Genomic DNA, 6,000 nt, shown 5'->3' with positions numbered 1-6,000 from the left:
GAAAAAGGAGGTGGGGTACAGAATTTTGGACAATTTGACACTATGAAGGATAAATCTTGGGAAACTGGTGAGAAAGGGATTGGAGAAACAAGTACTGAGGTAATTAAACTGTCAACCTACAGTTCATTAATGCCAGATGTGAGAATGGTTAGAGATAAATAATTCTTGACAAGTCTCTTGCCTGACTTTTAAGATTCTGGGTTTAACATTCAGCTCTGAGTCAGACAGGGTCCTGAGACCATTCAATTTTTGGTATGAAAACATTCAGAAATTTTGTGAGGTGGGCCTAAAATTTTGGAAGAATTCGGTTTGAATCAATATATCAACCCTTAACAGATTTGTAAACGTTTGTGAAAATCAAGTTTAATAAATGATTTGGACTATCCCTACCTTTACCATTACCATACTCTTTTAGAGAAGCAAGACCATTACTTTAGTGAATTGAAATATTAAATGTAAAAGGAAACACCCATTAATTGATTCTTTGTTGACATTTTAAGACAGGTCACAATGTAAACAATTCTACCACTCAGTGCAAATAAATGTCAGGTTCTCTAAACAAACATGGTTTAAATTTCTGTAAGAGATTAAAAGTGGAAGCAATAGATTGTCAATATTTAATGGACTGTAACCTAACATCCAAGTAAAGTTATGGTTACAAGATCAAACAGATTTAAACATATGGAATGTGATTGAACTAGTCAAATTAAATGTGGAATAAAGTCACATTTATGTTGCTGCAAAGAAAGGGCTATTGTGGCACAGTGCTAATGCCCTTATCTCTGGACAAAGAGGCCTGAGTTCAAGTCTCACTTGCCCCCAAGAAAATATCTGTTGCTTTGAAAACTGCAGGAGGCATAGAATTATCAAACAAGAGCTTTTCCTTGGTCTCTGCCCAGTTACACTGGATCTTCTATGCTTAATGAGTATCATAGTGGTCAGAATATTAGTTTTTGAAAGGAACCTGCTTCAATTCCCAAAATTAATTCCGCTGAACTGATCATTATTGTATAATGTAATAGTACTGAAGGGTTTAATGTCAGTATGTTACACTGACTCCAGCATTCAACTGATGTCACACACAGTCTATGGGTGGAGACAAAGAGATCTGCACTCGGTTTTGGAGGGAGCAGATGTATCTGTACCAGCTCCATCAGGGTTTAGTAAATATTCCTCACCTAACGGAATTATACCTATTCTAATAGGCAATAGAACTTTGTATCCAAAAACATTGACTCTTCGACAGAGCTTCAATGGTGGCGAGTCTTTTATCATTTATCACTGGGAATTTGTGTTGCAGACGTTTCGTCCCTTGTCTAGGTGACATCCTCAGTGCTTGGGAGCCTCCTGTGAAGCACTTCTGTGTTGTTTCCTTCGGCATTTATAGTGGTTTATCTCTGCTGCTTCCGGTTGTCAGTTCCAGCTGTCCGCTGCAGTGGTCGGTATATTGGGTCCAGGTCGATGTGTTTGTTGATAGAATCTCTGGATGAGTGCAATGCCTCTAGGAATTCCCTGGCTGTTCTCTGTTTGGCTTGTCCTATCATAGTAGTGTTGGCCCAGTCAAACTCATGTTGCCTGTCATCTGCTTGTGTGGCTACGAAGGATAGCTGGTCGTGTTGTTTCGTGGCTAGTTGGTGTTCATGGATACGGATCGTTAGCTGTCTTCCTGTTTGTCCTATGTAGTGTTTTGTGCAGTCCTTGCATGGGATTTTGTACACTACGTTGGTTTTGCTCATGCTGGGTATCGGGTCCTTTGTCCTGGTGAGTTGTTGTCTGAGAGTGGCTGTTGGGATGGATTTTTGAGAATGTTAGAGGCCTTTCCTTGACAGTGGGCCTGGTAGATGGATTCTATAGATGGGAGGTTGGCCTTTGTGATTGTCCAGGCCGAGTTCACCACTCTCTGTAACCGCCTCCAATCTTGAATGGTCCAGTTGCCATACCAGGTAGTGATACATCCAGACAGAATGCTCTCGGTGGTGCACCTATAAAAGTTGGCAAGAGTATTCGCGGTCATTCCAAATTTCCTCAGCTGCCTGAGGAAGAAGAGACATTGTTGGGCCTTTGTAACCATGCGTCCATATGAACAGTCCAAGACAGCTTATTGTGGATGACCACTCCCAGGAGCTTGACACTTTCCACTCGTTCCACATCTGTGCTGTTAATGTGTGTGTGTGTGTGTGTGTGGGGGGGGGGGGGGGGGGCATGAGTAATACCCTGCCAAAAATCAATAATGAGTTCCTTGGTTGGTGGCAGTGATCTACCTCAAACAACCTTTAACCAATACCACATACTGTTGGAGGCTGCAAATAATTAAAGTTATCAGGAGTGATCGTTTGGGAAAATACCACAATCCTGTGCATTTGGTCACAGATCCAGATCACCTCTTTATTCAAAATCAACTACTAATTCAAAATTAGGTTTCTTAATACTGCCTGTAATTAATTTTGCCTTGAAAGGGAACCATTTCATTATTTTCAATTTTATGGTGAGCACTCTGGAGACAGACTGGCAAGAGGGAGTGGTCATAAAATAGTGGCAGGATATGTTGGAAGTGGATTCTACCATTTTCCAACTGTACAGAATATTGTCAATGGTAGAAATGGCATGGGTGCCTCAAGATTTGAAGTGGTCAGTCAATTAAATTAATCCATCGGCCAATTAAATTAATCCATCGGCCTCTTCTGAACCTGTGTGGCATGTACTGGCATGGGAATGGGGCCCACTGCATTATTGACATTATTCCAGTAGCTGGGTTGGCAGGGGAGCCTTTTGTTTTTGGCTGCTTCATGGCCCATTGCAGCTCTCCAAGTGCGGAAGCCTCACTTACATGGCCCTGTTTAATTAAAAAACATTATCTGGTCTCAATCTGGAGGCACCCTCTGGATTTGATTTTATTTTATTTATTTACTGTCACACATTTTTATTTTACATAATACAGTGAAAAGTGTTGTTCAGTGTCTCCATTCCCTGGCACTGAAATAACCCCACAGAGGCTGATGTCCCATCACCAAGTCACCCTTTACTCACACAAGGAGAGCCTTTACACTGATCCAGCTCCCTCAGAGCCCACTCTCAGAGGGAACCAAACCTTTGACACCCCTGTTTATTTTTTTTTAAGGGGCAGTGCTGCGTGATCAAAACAGTGAAGGGGAGGGTAGGGACTAAATCAAAATAAAGTTGGAGGGAGACACCCCTGTTTATATCTGTCAGCCAGGACTCCCTTATTGGAGCAGATTAACAATCCAATCAGGGAACTCATATTCACAGAGATCCACCTGTCTGACCTCATTGCAACCCCTACAGGTGCCATTTGAAAACACAGAAAAATGGGCTAAAACATAGAATGAAAAACCAGAAGAATGAAGAAATAAAGAGAGAGAGTTCATCTTAACATTCCTTCTTGTCAAGTGCTTGACCACGGGTCATGGGCCTTTTTGCATGAAACACATCCCTTTGCTAAGTTGGAATGAAAGTCGTCCACTCTTTGGTGCCACATCACCTCCACTGATGACCTCATCACTATGAGTCCCTCGCTGGGCCTCGGCAATACAGATGACACCAATGGTGCTGAGTTCTGCACTGTCTCACACTCGATTCTGCTTCGGGCCCATCTTGCTGATGCAACTACTGCCGATGCTGCAAGGTCTCATACTGAGCCCAGACTCTCCTCCGCTGCTGCCACTATGAAACTGCACTGGGTGCAGAAGCTGCAGGGAACCCAAACTCACCTCCACCAAGGCAGCCATAACCTGGTGGTAGGATCACCGGGTCAATGTAGAAGTGCCGAAACCCAAACTCTCTCCATCGCTACCACTGGTCTAGACTGTGCCCACTCCCCAATCCCCATGAGACCTCACTGGGCCCACTCCCCGATCTCCATGAGACCTCACTGGGCCCACTCACCGATCTCCATGAGACCACACTGGGCCCACTCCCCGATCTCCATGAGACCACACTGGGCCCACTCACTGGTCTCCATGAGACCTCACTGGGCCCACTCACCGGTCTCCATGAGACCTCACTGGGCCCACTCCCCGATCTCCATGAGTCCACTCTGGACCACTCCTCGATCTCCATTAGTCTGCACTGGGCCCACTCCTCAATCTCCATTAGTCTGCACTGGGCCCACTCCTCGATCTCCATGAGACCTCACTGGGCCCACTCCTCGATCACCATGAGACCTCACTGGGCCCACTCCCCGATCTCCATGAGACCTCACTGGGCCCACTCCCCGATCTCCATGAGACCACACTGGGCCCACTCCCCGATCTCCATGAGACCACACTGGGCCCACTCCCCGATCTCCATGAGACCACACTGGGCCCACTCCCCGATCTCCATGAGACCTCACTGGGCCCACTCACCGGTCTCCACGAGACCACACTGGGCTCACTCCCCGATCTCCATGAGACCACACTGGGCCCACTTCCCGATCTCCATGAGACCACACTGGGCCCACTCCCCGATTTCCATGAGACCACACTGGGCCCACTCCCCGATCTCCATGAGACCACACTGGGCCCGCTCCCCGATCTCCACAAGTCTGCACTGGACCCATTCCCTGATCTCCATGAGTCCGCACTGGACCACTCCTCAATCTCCATTACTCTGCACTGGGCTCACTTCCTGATCTCCATTAGTCCGCACTGGGCCCACTCCCTGATCTCCATGAGACTACACTGGGCCCACTCCCTGATCACCATGAGACCACACTGGGCCCGCTCTCCGATCTCTACAATTCCGCACTGGGCCCACTCCCCAATCTCCACAAGTCTGCACTGGGCCACTCCCTGATCTCCATGAGTCCGCACTGGGCCCACTTCCTGATCTCCATTAGTCCGCACTGGGCCCACTTCCTGATCTCCATGAGTCTGCACTGAACCACTCCTCAATCTCCATTAGTCTGCACTAGGCCCACTCCCTGATCTCCACAAGTCTGCACTAGGCCCACTCCCCGAACTCCACAAGTCTGCACTGGGCCAATCCCCAATCTCCATGAGACCACATTGGGCCCACTCTCTGATTGCCATGAGACCATACTGGGCCCGCTCCCCGATCTCCACAATTCTGCACTGGACCACTCCCCGATCTCCACAGGTCCGCACTGGGCCCACTCCCCGATCTCCATGAGTCCATACTGGGCCCACTCCCCGACTTCCATGAGTCCACACTAGGCCCACTCACTGATCTCCATGAGTCCACACTGGGCCTATTTGCTGCTACCAATGGCATTGCTGTATTCTTTAACAAGCAGTAAATAAAATAAAACAGGAGAAATGACAAACAAACAACAAAAGACAGAAAGAGAAAAGAAAAGCAGATGGAGGGCTGAGCCCTTGGCTCAGAGGTTCTACTTCACCACCACCTTACTGGAAATAACCCCACTTCTCCCTCCAGCATTAAGAGGGTAGTCGTTGCTGGTCAACCATTTGGCCCAAATGATGGGCCTGGGTGATAGGCAGTGGGATCAATGACTTGGTCAGCAAGGGGCTGCCACTGATATAATGCAGCGCATGGTCCCCTTGTCTGTCTGTCCAAGCTTGAGACTCACCTTTGATCTTGGTTGTGTAACAGTGCTGGAGTTCATCATTTTCCAGTCATATGGCACAACATGCACTTAGGAGGAGCATGCAGGGCCTTGGAGACCACACCTGGCGTATTATCTGCAGTTTTAGTTAAGTTTCTGATGAAGGATGTTCTGGGTATGCAGGGAGTGCTTACCACGCTGATTCTCAGGATGGCAGGACTGATACATGAAGAGAGACTGGATCGGTTCAAACTATATTAACTGGAGTTTAGAAAACTCAGGGGAGAATCTCCAAAATCTGAAAAAGGATTAGGCAGGGTAAATGTAAGGAGAATGTTGCTGATAGCCAAGGAGTCCTGAAATAAACAGGCGGGGGGAGGTCACAGCCCTTGATGGAATTTGAATTCAATGGAATTCTGGAATTAAGTGTCTAATGATGACCATGAATCTATTTTTGGGGGAAAAGAAAACCC

Source organism: Chiloscyllium plagiosum, unplaced genomic scaffold (genome assembly GCF_037043375.1).
Source record: "Chiloscyllium plagiosum isolate Xiang-an unplaced genomic scaffold, Cpla_swu_hap1 HiC_scaffold_22, whole genome shotgun sequence".
In the NCBI taxonomy this organism is placed as follows: domain Eukaryota; kingdom Metazoa; phylum Chordata; class Chondrichthyes; order Orectolobiformes; family Hemiscylliidae; genus Chiloscyllium; species Chiloscyllium plagiosum.
Note: the sequence above shows the minus strand (reverse complement) of the source record.